Source organism: Pan paniscus, chromosome 15, assembly GCF_029289425.2.
Source record: "Pan paniscus chromosome 15, NHGRI_mPanPan1-v2.0_pri, whole genome shotgun sequence".
NCBI classification, from domain to species: Eukaryota; Metazoa; Chordata; class Mammalia; order Primates; family Hominidae; genus Pan; species Pan paniscus.
This window is the reverse complement of record NC_073264.2, coordinates 70,847,879-70,864,903: the sequence shown is the minus strand read 5'-3', so window position 1 is coordinate 70,864,903 and position 17,025 is coordinate 70,847,879. Positions and strand designations below refer to the sequence as shown.

The 17,025-nt window shown below is 45.9% G+C and overlaps 1 protein-coding gene across 1 annotated transcript in view; it reads right to left on the bottom strand.

Moving 5' to 3' along the window:
* SRSF5 (serine and arginine rich splicing factor 5) overlaps positions 1-13,770 on the bottom strand; it is a 44,905-nt gene extending 31,135 nt beyond the window's left edge. Inside the window, exon 1 of the mRNA XM_008977815.4 lies at positions 13,410-13,770. The gene's annotated coding sequence lies outside the window, so the exon portion shown is untranslated. The remainder of the gene's footprint in view (positions 1-13,409) is intronic.
* Positions 13,771-17,025: the final 3,255 nt, after the last annotated feature.

Genomic DNA, 17,025 nt, shown 5'->3' with positions numbered 1-17,025 from the left:
TGAAACCTGAGACCAGAGATTCACTTTTTTCTAAAATGCTTTCTCCAAAAGATTTTTAAAAAGAAAAGGGGGGAAATGTGAAAGGAAAATATCTTGGCCCCCTCAAGCTGGGAACCACTCAGGGCAAACCTGTCGCCCATTCCATTCAAAGTCATCCCTCTGCTCACAGAGATAGACGCATATTCTGATTGCCTCCTTTGGAAAGACTGATCAGAAACTCAAAAGAATCTCCCATAGATCTGTGACCTGGAAACCTGGGGGTGCGAGGGACGGGGTGGGGCGAGGGTTGCTTTGAGTTGTCCCCGCCTTTCCGGACGGAACTAATGTACTACTTACATATATTGATTGATGTCTCATGTCTCCGTAAAATGTATAAAAACATGCCTGTGCCCCGACCACCTTGGACACATGTCATCAGGACTTCCTGAGGCTGTGTCACGGGCCCGTCCTCAACCTTGGCAAAATAAATTTTCTAAATTAACTGAGACTCGTGCAGATTTTCTGGGTTCACTCCATGTACAAGCTGCTTAAAGTCTCCTTGGGAAATGGAACCTTATTTTACGAGGAGCCAAGCACTCATTTCAACCCTGCTGCACTAGATTAGGGCCATTTGCCTAAAGTGCCACTCTCTTGTGTGTGCCCATGCACAAAGGACTCCCTAGGTTCTGTTGGGTGTTTTGTTTTGCCTGTGCAATGCCCACACCTGTAACCCCATCTCCACCCTCTTTGATACCTGAGGAAACAAAGCCATTTCCAGTGTCCTCTCTCAAACCTGTCTGACAAAGACGGGTTTTTCATCAGACAGGTTCTTCCTCAGACAGGTTCTTCCAGCTCAGGACCTTAGGTAGAGCACCCAGTTGCACTTCTTGCTTTCATATGCAATGGCACTGAGATTCATAAAATAAACCTTTATTTATTTTGAATGTTTAAGTTGCTTTCATTTTTCTATATGCACCACATAGGAAAAAAAAAGTAGACTATAAAAATAAGCAAGAAGAATCCAAGCTATCACAGAAGCCCAGCCCACATAACATTACTGCTAACTTTTTGGCATCCATCCAAGCCTTCTTCCTATGCTAATATTTTATCAGAATCAAAATTAGGATCATCCAGTTGACAGCATTATAACTTTTTTTTTAATTTAGCAAGAATAGCCAGGTGCAGTGGCTCACACCTGTAATCCCAGCACTTTGGGAGGCCAAGGTGGGCGGATCACGAGGTCAGGAGATCAAGACCATCCTGGCTAACGTGGCAAAACCCCTTCTCTCCTAAAAGTCAAAAAAGAAATCAGCTGGGTGTGGTGGCACACACCTGTAGTCCCAGCTACTCAGGAGGGCGAGACAGGAGAATTGCTTGAACCCGGGAGGCGGAGGTTGCAGTGAGCCAAGATCGCACCACTGCACTCCAGCTTGGGTGACAGAGCAAGACCCGGTCTCAAAAAAAAATTTAGTAAGAATATCCAGCAGACACCTTAGTCAAATATATTTGGACACCATGACTTTCAGTGGCACCTAGCATTTATGAATTCAGTTTGCAGTGTTACTGAAGCCCCAGTCGCTTTCTGTCACAGTGCTGTTTTCTTCAACACCAGAAACATAATGCTGAGTGGGTGAATGGTACATGGCAGAGTGTTTTGAAGCAGGTGACAAACAGCTGTGCATCTCTCTGCCAGGATAAGAGACTGCCTCACCCTGTCCCTCTAAACAGGACACATTCTTTTTTAAAAAATAAGCCGCCAGAGGCTCACAACTGTAATCCCAGCACTTTGGGAGGCCAAGGCGGGCAGATCATGAAGTCAGGAGATCGAGACCATCCTGGCTAACATGGTGAAACCCTATCTCTACTAAAAATACAACAAATTAGCTGGGCATTGTGGCAGGCTTCTGTAGTCCCAGCTACTGGGGAGGCTGAGGCAGGAGAATGGTGTGAACCCAGGAGGCGGAGCTTGCAGTGAGCCAAGATAGCACCACTGCACTCCAGCCTGGGTGACAGAGTGAGACTCCATTTCAAAAAAAAATAAATCAATCAAAAATAAATAAAATTTAAAAAATTAAAAAAATAAGCCACCAGAACAAGCCACAGATACTAAGTGCTCAGCAGTAGTCCATCAGACACATTTACCTTGTGGTAATCTGCTGTTCCAAATGTCTAAAAGTGCATTTTAACATGACTGAAATCACACTACCATAACTATTAATATTTTATAAACTGTCTTTTTCCATAAACCAAGAAGATCTTTCCCTGGCAGTAAACATGACTTCAAAGGCTCATTTTTTTAAATGGCACAAAATTAATAGAATATTGATAACTGTTGAAGCAGAGCAATGGGTACATGAAGGCTCATTGAACTATTCTCTGTTGTGCCTGTTTGAAATTTCCCATAATAATTTCTTTTTTTTTTTTTTTTGAGACAGAGTCTTGCTCTGTCACCCAGGCTGGAGTGCAGTGGCGCGATCTCAGCTCACTGCAAGCTCTGCCTCCTGGGTTCACACCATTCTCCTGCCTCAGCCTCCCGAGTAGCTGGGACTACAGGTGCCGACCACCACAGCTGGCTAAGTTTTTGTATTTTTTAGCAGAGACGGGGTTTCACCTTGTTAGCCAGGATGGTCTCGATCTCCTGACCTTGTGATCCGCCCGATTTGGCTTCCCAAAGTGCTGGGATTACAGGTGTGAGCCACCGCACCCACCATAATTTTTTAATAGGATATAGTTTGCTTTTACATTGCCTCTTTTGTTTTCTGAGACCACACCCCAGGGTCAGGGAGATTAAGGAATCCTCAAATTCAGTAGTTGAGTGGCAGTATTCTTCCCCAAGCTGACACTTGGAGGAGAAAACCAATCACAAGGTATGGAGCTGGCGTTTCTCACTCTAGAAAAACGATTGTACAATCAGCAGGGCAGGGCGAAGAGAGGATGCAGAGGTGGAACTAGTTATTCTGTGTAGCTGCCCAGGTCTCTTCCTGGCAGGAGCCACAGTTGCTCACTTTCTTCTGCCTCCTGAGCCAGCCCAGGCTTCAGATGCCATGACCTGTCATTAGCACCTGGGCCCTCTGGAAGGAGCTACCCTCTGCACCCGCTGGAGGCAGGCCATGGGTGACCCAAGGATGCTCGGGAATGGGGATCAGGTGGAAAAGACGTTCCCAGGGAACACTTTTCACCTCCTGCTACCTAAGGCACTCTTTGCCTCCAGTGACTCTGTGGTTGCAAAGCTAACCCAGACATGCTGAGCGAGGGAGGGGTGCTTGCAAACAAGACTGGGCTGAGGAGTGGGTCTGGAGGTGAATTAAGCAAACATGCGCCCTGTTCTAGGCACAGGGGTCTTTCTGGCTGTGATTCTGCTGAACTGATTTGATATAGACAGGCTGGCAAAGATGAAGAAAAAGAGGATTGATAATTTACATAGAGAACTAAACCTCTGGCCATATAGGTTTCTCTCTCTCTCTCTTCCCTGCCACCCCCCTCCCCTGCCCGTCACTTGCTTACTTGCACAGTATTCAAAAATAAAAATGACAAACTTATTATATTGGATTTAAAACCAGAGTTAATACCTGCTAACTGTTAAAAATTGGGAGCTATTTCACCTAAGACACTGTATTTTGGGCTTGTTTAAAAGCATCTGGAGATCTGCCTTCCAACCTGCTGGCTGTAGGGGCCGAGCAGGACATCACCCCTGCTTCCTCCCTGTCCACCCCTTCATCCCTCAGGCCTGGCCCTGGGAATCTGAGCTCAGGACCATTGGTTATACACCCGCAGAATGTCAGTGGATCATTTAGCCCAAAGATTTCCAAACTGGGGGTTTCAACCCATTGGTGGCTCTTGAAATCACTTTAGTGGGTTTCAACCCGTACTTTATTTTTAATGACTTGCCTTGTCTCAGATGAGACTTTGGACTGTGGACTTTTGAGTTAATGCTGAAATGAGTTAGGACTTTGGGGGACTATTGGGAAGGCATGATTTGTTTTGAAATGTGAGGACATGAGATTTGGCAGGGGCCAGGGGCGGAATGATATGGTTTGGCTCTGTGTCCCCACCCAAATCTCATGTTGAATTGTACTCCCATAATTCCCAAGTGTTATGGGAGGAATGTGGTGGGAGATAATTGAATCATGGGGGCAGTTCCCCCATACTGTTCTCATGGTAATGAATAAGTCTCATGAGATCTGATGGTTGTATAAGGGGTTTCCGCTTTTACATCTTCCTCATTCTCTCTTTGCCTGCTGCCATCCATGTAAGATGAGACTTGCTCCTCCTTGCCTTCCACCATGATTGTGAGGCTTCCCCAGCCATGTGGAATTGTAAGTCCTATTAAACCTCTTTCTTTTGTAAATTGCCTAGTCTCAGGTATGTCTTTATCAGCAGTGTGGAAACAGACTAATATAGAATGAAACAAATAATAAAATGGCCAGAAAAGGCCGGGCACAATGGCTCATACCCGTAATTCCAGCACTTTGGGAGGCCAAGGTGGGCAGATCACTTGAGGCCAGTAGTTTGAGACCAGTCTGGGCAACATGAGACCCCTTATCTCTATAAAAAATAGAAAAAAATTAGCCAGGCGTGGTGGTGGCACCTGTAGTCCCACCTACTCAGGAGGCTGAGGTGGAAGAATCACTTGAGACCAGGAGGTTGAAACTGCAGTGAGGTATAATTGTTCAACTGCATTCCAGCCTGGGCAACAGAGCAAGACTCTGTCTCAAAAGAAAAAAAAAAAAGACCAGAAAATAAATAGGCAGTGAAGTTTTTCTTGTATTAAACTTTGTATAAACAACCATCCAAGGCTGGGTGCAGTAATCCTAGCACTTTGGGAGGCCAAGGCTGGCAGATCACCTGAGGTCAGGAGTTTGAGACCAGCCTGGCCAACATGGTGAAACTCCGTCTCTACTAAAAATACAAAATTAGCCGGGCATGGTGGTGCATGCCTGTAATCCCAGCCACTTGGGAGGCTGAGGCAGGAGAATTGCTTGAACCTAGGAAGTGGAGGTTGCAGTGAGCTAAGATCATGCCATTGCACTCCAGCCTGGGCGACAAGAGCAAAACTCCATCTAAAAAGAAAAAACAATCTTCCAAGCAAAATTCAAAATAAAACATAAAATAAATATTACAATACAGAAATAAATAATGAGTTAAATATTTGTTAATTACATTAATTTTTTTTTGTTTTTTTGTTTTGTTTTGTTTTTTTACAAAAGAGGGGAAAACAGCCAGGCCTGGTGGTTCATGCCTGTAATCCCAGCAATTTGGGAGGCTGAGGCAGGAGGACTGCTTGAGCCCAGGAGTTTGAGACCAGCCTTGGCAACATGGTGAGACCCCCCATTTCTACAAAAAATACAAAAATTAGCCAGGCACGATGGCATGTGCCTGTAGTCTCAGCTACTCAGGTGGCTGAGACACGAGAATTGCTCGAACCCAGAGGGTGGAGATTGCAGTGAGCCAAGAGCATGCCACTACACTCCAGCCTGGGAGACAGAGCAAGACTCCGTCTCAAATAAATAAATAAATAAGAGATAACTAATAAAAATGAGCTAGTCTGAAGCTTACCTATATTTTATTAAAATTCAACAGTAATGGCAGCAATTGCATAGAACTTAGCCTGACAATGGAGTTCTTCCAGGGAGAAGTCCTTTATCACTGCCATTGTTCAGAATTGCCAGCACATGGTGTTGCTAAAAGGCAGGGTGACTTTTAGTCAGTTTTGTTACTGTTTGTGAATTCCCTGCAGACAGTGCACTCTCTGATTGTCTACTGACCCACAAGTCATGCAGCTATCAAGGCCTATGAGGATCAGCCCAGGTCTTGCAACTTCAAGGCTAGTGCCTGCTTTGTCCTAGGTCAGCCATGGGGATTGACCTAAGTAGACCCCGCTCAGGTCAAAACCTCATGACTAGAAAGAGGCTGGAGTTGACTTTACCCAGGCATCTGCATCTTCTGCTTGTCCACCTTCACACAGAGGTCATTGCTTCCCCTCCTCTTTGGCAGACTCAACACCTTTTCCTTCTTGTACATTTCTGCTGCGAGGAAGGCTGGTCTGACTCGCTCCCCAAACCACTGCCCCTTCCCCTGTGCCCTTGGCCGACCTCTGCCTCTTTCTCTTTCTGCAGCTCCAAGAGGAACTTCCTACCATCCTTGGTTCCCTTTCTTCTCACATGTTCGTAAAACCAGAATAATGAGGTTCATGAGGAGGATGCAAAGGACTACCATGCCCGGCACATAATAGGGACTCAGCAAATGATTGGTTACCACCCAGGGGATAGCCACTGAGTGCCTACTGTATACCAAGCACTTCTTGGTCCTTCATGCTCCCCTGGCCACCTGCTTTGGCCATCCTCATCCCAGGGTAGAGTGGGGTCAGTTGAGATGCACTGCCCCTTATGGAGGTTTTTCTAGGCAACTAAGGGAGAAAGGGGTTTCCAGGACAGCACTGACAGCCAGCCACTGCCTCTTCTCAGGGGACTGTCAGACCAACTCCTCAAAGGAATCCACCGGTGTAGTAGAAGAGACTAATAAACAGGCACTCATGTTTCCAGTTTTACCATCTAATGTCAATAAAATCCATAAGCATCTGTTGAGACAATTAATACTGGCAGATTTATTAAGCATCTACTATGTGCAAGTCACACTCTAGAGATCACTTTTTCAGACTGGCCTCTTCAGTTCCTTTCCTAAGAGAAACCTGTTGCCTACCCTCTTATCTACCCAGTGCCCACAGGGCATCGTGGGCAGATCCAGATTACAGTGAGGTGCTCTGCCTCTCACACCTGTACGCAGGAAGGGGTCAGAGGCCACCTCTGTCTAACCTTCAGGGAGTGTCACCCCCTGTAAATACCCAGCACACAGTTCTCAACTGGACCTGTATGTATGCATCTCCTAAGAGCTGCATGCCTCCATCCAGCTTTCAACTATGAACATTTCCCAACACCCTGAAGAGCTGAAAGAACAGTACAATAAACACGCTCCACTTAGATTCAGCAATTGTTACCCATTTGGCATGTTAGCTTTAATGACTGTGTATGTATGTGTGTGTGCACGTGTGTGTTTGGCTAAACAGTTTAACAGTCAGTCGCATTATCATGACACTTCACCCCTCAACACTTTAGTGTGTGTCTCCCAAATATAAAGACACTCTCCTACATAACCACAACACCATTATCACACGCAAGAAAATTAACAACGATTCTTTAACATCCCATCATATCATATGCATATTCAAATTTCCCCTATTGTCATATTCAAATTTCCCAAAAAATGCCTTCAAGAATTGCTTTTCCCCCTAATGCAGGAGCCAACTGAGTTGCACACACTACATTTGTTTGTCTGTGTCTCTTTAGGTGCTACCTGTTAGGTGCTACCTGTTAGCTGCTTCCTTGGAGAACGAGTAGGATCCAAGGGCTTCCGGTCCCGCCCCCATCATACCCCTTCCCTCTCCACACACCCCAGTATGCTTTCTTATTTGTTTTGGCTGCCGTTAATTTCTAAAATATTAAACAGGGCTGGGCACTGTGGCTTATGCCTGTAATCCCAGCACTTTGGGAGCCTGAGGCAGCTGGATCACTTAAGGTCAGGAGTTCAGGACCAGCCTGGCCAACATGGTGAAACCCTGTCTCTACTAAAAATACAAAAATTAGTGGGGCATGGTGGTGCATGCCTGTAATCGCAGCTACTTAGAAGGCTGAGGCAGGAGAATCACTTGAGGTGGAGGTTGCAGTGAGCCAAGATCACACCACTGCACTCCAGCCTGGGCAACAAAGTGAGACTCCATCTCAAAAAATGAAATAAAATAAGCCAGGCATGGTGGTTCATGCCTGTAATCTGAGCATTTTAGGAGGTTGAGGTGTGCGATCACCTAAAGTCAGGAGTTCAAGACCAGCCTGGCCAACATGGTGAAACCCCGTCTCTACTAAAAATACAAAAATTAGCCAGGCATGGTGGCAGGCTCCTGTAATCTCAGCTACTCAGGAGGCTGAGGTAGGAGAATCACTTGAACCCAGGAGACGGAGGTTGCAGTGAGCCAAGATTGCGCCATTGCACTCCAGCCTGGGAGACAGAGCGAGACTCTGTCTCACAAAATAAATAAAAATTAAAATAAATAAATAAATATAAATAAAATAAAATATTAAATGTATTGATATTTAAATGAATGCCAAAATCTCTTTCCAAAAGTAAATAATAAAATCTGGAGATATTCTAAGATTTTGCATTTTCTCTCTAGGTGATCTAGTTCTCAACTAACTTCTGCTACTAAACAGCAATGTGACCTTGGCAAGTCCTTGGTGACATTCAGTAAATACTGGATGGATGGATGGATGGATGGATGGATGGATGGATGGATGGATGGGTGGATGGATGGGTGGATGGATGGATGGGTGGATGGATGGATGGATGGATGGATGGATGGATGGGTGGATGGGTGGATGGATGGATGGGTGGATGGGTGGATGGATGGATGGGTGGATGGATGGATGGATGGATGGATGGATGGGTGGATGAATGGATGGATGGATGGGTGGATGGATGGATGGATGGGTGGATGGATGGATGGGTGGATGAATGGATGGACCAAAGCATTTGTCTGTTTCATCACTCTGGATTGATTATCTCTGTAAAAACAAGCAAGTCAGGCTGGACGCGGTGGCTCACGGCTGTAATCCCAGCACTTTGGGAGGCCAAGGCGGCCAGATCACGAGGTCAGGAGTTCAAGACCAACCTGGCCAATGTGGTGAAACTCTGTCTCTACTAAAAATACAAAAAATTAGCTGGGCGTGGTGGCGGGCACCTGTAATCCCAGGTACTCGGGAGGCTAAGGCAGAAGAATCGCTTGAACCCAGGAGGCGGAGGTTACGGTGAGCCAAGATTGCACCATGGCACTCCAGCCTGGGCAACAGAGGGAGACTCTGTCTTAAAAACAAAAACAAAAACAAAAACAAAAACAAAAAAAAACACAAGCAAGTCAGAGGATCCAGTTCAGATCTCACATTCTGCTGTTATAAGGTTCTGGTCCTGGTATACACACACACACACACACACACAGGATATTGGCTATGGACCTCTCATCTTTCATTGAAAATCCCCCATTCCTTCTTTTTCTTACTGGAATCTTGGGTTCTTGTCCAAGTAGTTGGGTAGACTGAACTCCGAACTGTGTGCTTACTGCACCACCTGGTGAAAGAGTTGCAGTATCTGCAGTTTTTATCTCCTTCAGTGAGTGGACGAGGCCACAGACGTCAGAAAGCTCTCCCCATATTCTGAAACAAGGGCCGTCCTTCACTACCAGATCCCTTTTCAGTGCCTGACCATTTTATGAACCCAAATCTGTTTCTAACCTTCACCAGCATTTTGATTTTAATTTGAAAGAGGACCATGTGCCTGAGCATCAAACCATTCAAATGGAGCAAATAAGAACAGAGCTTGGCGTGAAAACGAAAGAAAGACATGAAAAATCCATTTGGCACATGTTTATGATAGGAGCATAGGGCAAGCAACAACTGACAAACTTCAGGGAGAAATAGGTAAGTCAACAATTGTAGTTTGAAATATTACCAGGCTCCTCTATGGTCAAGCAGAGGTGTTAAAAATAGGGGCAATATACTTAATAAGATTAAGCTATTAGCTCTATATAGCACTTTATACTTGGGGATAAAGAATATGCATTCTTTTTGAGATATTCAACATTTAAAACAATTTGGTAAGCTATAATGGAAGCCTTTACAAATTCCAAAGGATCCTTATTATTCAGACTATATTATTTGATAATAATGCAATATAATTAGAAATTTATAACAAAAGTCAAATTTTTTAAAATTTCAGGACAGACAGGCCAATGTCTATAAATTTTGGAGGAGGAGAGAAATAATGAATAACTTCAATTTGTTTAAGAAAAAGTTGGGTGATGTAGGGGCGGAAAGGGGATGATCTCTTTTCTCCTCATTATAAAGAATCACAGAAGGCCGGGCGCAGTGGCTCACGCCTGTAATCCCAGCACTTTGGGAGGCCGAGGCGGGTGGATCACCTGAAGATGGGAGTTGGAGACCAGCCTGACCAACATGGAGAAACCTCGTCTCTACTAAAAATACAAAATTAGCCAGGCGTGGTGGTGCATGCCTGTAATCCCAGCTACTTGGGAGGCTGAGGCAGGAGAATCACTTGAACCAGGGAGGCGGAGGTTGCAGTGAGCCGAGATCACGCCATTGCACTCCAGCCTGGGCAACAAGAGTGAAACTCAGTCTCAAAAAAAAAAAAAAAAGAATCACAGGAGACACTCCTATAATGAAACACAGATTAACAACAGAAAACACATGCATGGGAGTCTACAAATATGAAAACTCAAGTACAGGGCCAAAGGACTGACACTTAAATACCCTCTTCATTAGGGAGAGGGAAGTGAGGAGTGTAAGAATAAATGATTTTCAGGGGAAATGAATGGACCTGGAAAACAGAAATTAGCTTGTAAATAATTCTGTTTGGAATTTGGATGCGCACAAGAGGCAGACATCATCTTGTGAAAAAAGCTGGGTGTAGTGGCTCAAGCCTGTAATCCCAGCACTTTGGGAGGTTGAGGTGAGAGGATTGCGTGAGTCCAGGAGTTCAAGAATAGCCTGGGCAACATGGGGAGACGCCGTCTCCAAGAAATATCAAAAAATTAGGCATGGTGGCACACTCTTACAGTCCCAGCTACTCAGGAAGCTGAGGCAGGAGGCTCACTTGAGCCTGGGAGGTTGAGGCTGCATGAGCCATGTTTGGCCACTTTACTCCAGCCTGGGTGACAGAGTGAGACCTTGTCTCAAAAAATAAATTAAATAAATAAATGTCTTGGGAAAAAGTTCATCCAGGTGTGGTTACATTCTTCAGTCTTGCTTTTCTGAGATAATGAGATTTCAGGGAGAGGACGGAAGGCAATTGTGGTCCTATTTCGGGGTCTGGTTTCTAGGTAGATAAGAGAACTTCATTAAAAATTTTTTTTTTAATTTTATCAACTCCCAAGCACCTGGAAACTTCAGAAAATAGCCTCATTCTGTGCTTTGAGAGAAACAAAGAATTCAGAAACAGGAGTTGGAGGAAGGTCAAAGAGATCATGAGCCTGCTTCTTTAGTCCAGCATGTCAAAGAACCATTGGGATATCAGTTTCTGAGTCCCAACATTGACTTCCAAAAGAATCGAAGTACAATCTTACAGATTTCGTCCAATGGAAAAATAGAAATTGTAGAAAATTGATAACATTTTTAATCCAAAAGAAGATAGGAAAAAGTAAAAAGAAGAAAATAAAGAGCTCATACAAAATAAGATGGTAGATCCAAATGTATTCATAACTATAAGAAAGATAAACATATTTGTCAGAGGCGTTCAAACCAGAATGACTCCATCTTGAATAGGGGCTGAGTAAAATAAGGCTGAGACCTACTGGACTGCATCCCCAGATGGTTAGGCATTCTAAGTCACAGGATGAGACAGGAGGTCACAAGATATAGGTCACAAAAACCACACTGATAAGACAGGATGCAGTAAAGAAGCCAGCTAAACCAGCTACTCAGGAGGCTGAGGCAGGAGAATCGCTTGAACCCGGGAGGCAGAGGTTGCAGTGAGCCGAGATTGGGCCATTGCACTCCAGCCTGGGCAACAAGAGCGAAACTCCATCTCAAAAAAAAAAAAAAAAAAAAAAGAAGAAGAAGCCAGATAAAACCCACCAAAACCAAGATGATGATGAAGGTGACCTCTGGTCATCCTCATTGCTCATTATACATTAATTATAATGCATTGCCTTGTTAAAAGACACTCCCACTAACACCATGACCATTTACAAATGCGATGGCAATGTCCAGAAGTTACCCTACATGGTGTAAAAGGAAGAGGAACCCTCAGTTCCAGGAATTCCCACCCCTTTCCTGGAAATCTAATGAATAATCCACCCCTTGTTTGGCATATAATCAAGAAATAACTATAAATATACTCAGTGGAGCAGCCCACGCCACTGCTCTGTCTATACAGTAGTCGTTCTTTTATTCCTTTACGTTCTTCATAAACTTGCTTTCACTTTACTCTGTGGGCAGGCCCTGAATTCTTTCTTGCGGGAGATCCAAGAATCCTCTCTTGGGGTCTGGATTGGGAGCCAATAACATATTTAACTCAGATATTAAAGGACAGAACGTATCAGATCAGATCACAGTTCTACACTGTCTCAAAAAATAATAATAATTTTTATTTATAAGGTAGGATATTCTATGGACCTCCGTTTCATGGGTCTCTGCCTGTTGCCCCGTCTCCACCCCTGGTAATTATGACACCTAGCACATTCTTTAAAACCTTCTCGGTTGCCCACCTGCAAGATACTTCAAACCAAGAGAATGGCTCTCAAAGCCCTTCACCATAGAGCCACAGTCTCCAGGTCTGGACCATTTGACAGCACCTTTCCCCCACACCCTCCCTTCCAACCACACCTGGCTCCCAAACTCCCCAACCTCAAGGCCCCACTCACAACTGGGCATTGCCCACCTGTTAGCTCTGCCTAGAAGGCCTCTCCCCCTGGCCCATCTCTTCTGCCTGGCAACCAAACTACTATCGGTTCAAGACCCAGCTCCAACAGCACTTGCTCTGTAAAGCACTAGCCAAATGCTCTGCACCCCCTTCCCCGCTGCGTGGTCTCCCTGCATCATTCCTGCAGCCCTTCTTTCCTCTCTCCTGCCCTTCCTCCATCCTTCCTTCCTAATTCAATGAAATACAGGGCCTCTGGGCCGGCCCTGCTAGGCACTGAGGAGTCAAGGTTGAAGGGGGACAGAGATCGGTAATGACACTATTAGTGCCAGTCGTGAGAACCTCAAGGACAGAGCAGCTCCATGTGCCCAGCCCTCAGCACCAGCCTGGCGCCTTACAGGTGCTCGGGGGACATCTGTTGAGCGGAAAGATTCTTTGGAGGGTGTCCTAACCTCTGGTTCCTGTGAATGTGATCTTATGTGGAAATAGGATGTGATCAGGTTAAGATGAATCCTACTGGATTGGGTGGGCTCTAATCCTATAACCCGTGTTCTTATAGGAGGGAGATGTGGGCCTGGACATACAGGAAGACAGAGACTGGAGTGAGGCATCTGTAAGCAAACCCACAACAAGAATTGCGGGCAGCCGCCAAAAGCTAGAAAGAGGCCAGGAAAGACTCTCTCTAGAGCCTGCGGAGGGGGCACGGCCCTGCCCACGCCTTGATTTCAGACTTCTGGCCTCCAGAACTGTGAGAGAAGACACCTCTGCTGCCTTAAGCCACCCAGTTAGTGGTAATTTGTTACGGCAGCTCTAGGAAACAGAATACAGAGTCCAAGCAGGAGTCAGTTTCTCATAGACTCCTAGGTCGCATCCCCTACCCGCTGGAGGCCCTGGCTGTCACACCCCCGACTCTCCGCTGACCCCCGCTTTGCATAACCTGGAAGCTAACTCACCACACGCCCAAGCGTCTCCTCCAGCCGCAGAGGGTCGCCTCCTCATTCGACACTAGATGGCGCTAGCGGGCTGAGCATGCCCGGCTTCGTGGGATCCTGGTGGGTGGGGTGAGTCGCCCGCGGGCCGAGACCCCAAATCCAAGGTGAAGATGAGACATCCAACTTCTTCGAGTTCTTCCCAGGGAAAGTGGCTTTTTTTCCGGTCAGAGGGAGGAAATCGGACCCTCTGCCCTGCCCGCCCGGCGCGCCCTTGCGGCCTCAGGTCTGAGCCGCCCGTGGCGCTTCCTCCGGCCTCTGCTGCAGGCCCGGGCGCTGCTGAGCCTGCGTGGGGGCGCGCACGCGGACCGCGAGGGCGTCGAGCACCCTGGCCTGCGCAGGCAGAAGGATATGCCCTTGTGCTGTGGGCTGAGCCGAAGCTGGGGCTTTCCGGGCGTGGGGACGGCTGCCTGCCAAAGGGCATGGCAGCAGGGAAGGAAGACGGGGTGGATCCACTCCTCTTCGTGGACCCTGTATTTTCTTCTTTTTTTTTTAATTTTAAAATTTTGCATCATTAGTTTTGTTTTGGTTTGTTTTTTGTTTGCTTGTTTTGAGACAGGGTGTCACTCTGGCGCCTAGGCTGGAGTGCAGTGGCGCAAACACTGCTCTCTGCAGCCTCGATCTCCTGGGCTCAGGTGATCCTCCCACCGCAGCCTCCATACTCCATCCCAGGAATGAAAAACTAGGCCTGCAACAGACCTGGCAGAGCCGTGGGCATGGTGCCTCCAAGATCTGGCCATGGAGAAAAATGAGAGGGGTTTAAATTACTGCCTCTCACAGGTGGGCTATACTCTGGTCCTTCAAGTTCCCTTACATCTTCCTGTGGGAGACACACCACTTCCATTTCACCCCAGAAGCAATTTCCTGAAACAGGCTTTGGTCCTCCCCTCTGAACAAGTGTGATGGACCCTGCTCCGCATCCTGGTCACAGTCCACAGACCCATGTCTCCCAGCCCTCTGCACAGGTTCCCTGCACACTCTTTTCCAAATCAAAGCAATTTGTTCACTCCTCTGTCCTTCCCGCCTTTCTTCTCCTTGCTATGCATAGACATAAGCAGACTTTTTGACTCCTTTGTCTGTTTCTCATTCCTTTCCATACAGTCCGCCACAAAGCTCAAGACCCCTTCCCCTGAATGATTTTCCCAAATACATGAGCAATTCTGTCAACTCTTCCTAGCTAAGTCAAGCCCACCTTGTGCTCTCATCATCTGAGGGCTAATGAACATCTTTTACCAGATGCCTACAGTGGTCTTTCCAGTTGGTGTCCACTCCAATCCATTGTCCATCAAGTTCTTTCCTGATATGTTACACTGACAGCACACCATTCTTCTCTTCAGTATCCTTCAATAGCTCCCATTTGCCTATGGAATCACATCCATATCCTTAGTATGGCATTCAAAGTCCTGCCCCACTGGGTGCTTTCTTCCCTTTCTCACTAGTTCCCTCACCAGCCCCTTCCATGCTGGCTGCCTGCCCATTCTCTGGATGTGTTCCTTTTTTTTTTTTTTGAGACAGAGTCTCACTCTGTCACCCAGGCTGGAATGCAGTGGCGCCATCTCAGCTCACTGTAACTTCTGCCTCCCAGATTCAAGTGATTCTTCTGCCTCACCCTCCCGAGTAGCTGAAACTACAGGCATGAGCCACCATGCTGGGCTAATTTTTGTATTTTTAGTAGAGATGGGGTTTCATCATGTTGGCTAGGCTTGTCTCAAACTTCTGACCTCAAGTGATCCACCCACCTCAGCCTCCCAAAGTGCTGGGATTACAGGCATGAGCCACCGCACCTGGCCTGGATGTGTTCTTGTTGTGGGAAGAAGCCCTGGTCCAGCTCCCACTTCTGAGACTGAATGCATGGGTTTGCTAGGGCTGCCCTTACAATCTTCCATAGACCGGGCAGCCTGAACAGTCCATAGACTATCGTTTAAACAACAAAAATTTATGTTCTTAGATTCTGGAGGCTGGAAGTCCAATATCAGGATGTCAGCAAGTTTGGTTCATCCCCAGGCCTGTGAGGGCAAAATCTGTTCCAAAACTCTCCTTGGCTTATACAAGGCTGTCTTCTCCCTGTGTCTTCACATCTTCTTCCATTTCCTCTTCTTGTAGGGACACCAGTTATATTGCATTAGGGCCATCATAGTGACCTTATTTTAACTTAATTACCTCTTTAAAGACCCTATCTCCAAATATGATCACATTCTGAGGGACTGAGAGTTAGGATTTCAACACTCCAACATAGGAACAGGGGGAAGGGGGCACAATTCCGTCCATAATACTGAAAGTCCCAACAAATAATTTTATTTTTCCGGGTTAAGTAGATGAAAATAGCAGGCAATAAGAATTGTTCATTGTTCTTAAGCAAGGCCCTGCAGGGAGCTGTGTGACCTGTCCCAGAAGGCAGATTACTAATTTGTAACAAGAGATCAGATAAATTTTTAAAATTTCTTGTTAATTTATTCCTTCTATTCCTTCTGTGTCTAGGTAGCATGCCATTTTGTTTTGTTTTGTTCTGAGACAGGATCTCTCTCACCCAGACTGAAGTGCAGTGGCATAAACACAGATCACTGCAGCCTCAACCTCCTGGGCTCAAGCAATTCTTCCACCTCAGCCTCCTAAGTAGCTGGGACCACAGGTGTGCACCACCATGACCAGCTAATTTTTTAAATTTTTGGTAGAGATGAGGGTCTCACCATGTTGCCCAGGCTGGTCTTGAATTCCTGGGTTCAAGAGATCCTCCTGCCTCAGCCTCCCATGGTGTTGGGATTACAGGCATGGGCCACTGTGCCCAGCGCATTTCACTTTTTAATATATAATTTTAGTTTAATTAATTTATTAAACAGGTAATACATGCACTTGCTTCAAAATTCTGAAGTACAGAAGGGTGTAGAAGATTCTTCCTCCCATGTCACTCTCCCAAGCACCAGAACCTCTCTCCAGAGTCACCCAGTGGTCTCAATGTCTGGGGTGTATTTACAGAGATCCTCTGTGCATACAAAAGCAAGCACATTGACACTGTTTATCTCTTTTTGTACACAAATTATTGCATTTCTATACTTGGCCTATTCTATACTTGGCCTATTTCTTCTATTCCTCCATACTTGGCCTTTTTCATACAATGTATTCTGCAGATTGGTGCCAGGCTGTATTATTCTTTTTTTTTTTTTTTGGTATGCATTTTATGTTTGGATATATCATATGTATTTAACCAGCCCATGTTGGTGATTATTTAGGTTATTTTCAAATCTTTGCTTTATTAAACCATTGCATTGAGTAACTTATACACATATGAGCAAAGATATCTCTAGAAAAAATTCCTGCAAGTAGAATGCTATGGTTTGAATGTGTGCCTCCCTCCAAAATTTATATGGTGGAACTTAAACCCCAAGGTGATGGTATTAAAAGGTGAGGCCTTTGGAAGGTGATTAGGTCATGAGGGTTCCACCCTGGAGAATGGGATTCATGCCCTTATGATAGTGCTGGAGGGCAGTAGCCAGGCCTCTTTAGGCCCTTCCATCTCTTCTCCCATGTGAGGATGTAGGAATCATCCCTTTTGCCCTTCCACCATGAGAGGATGCAGCCAGAA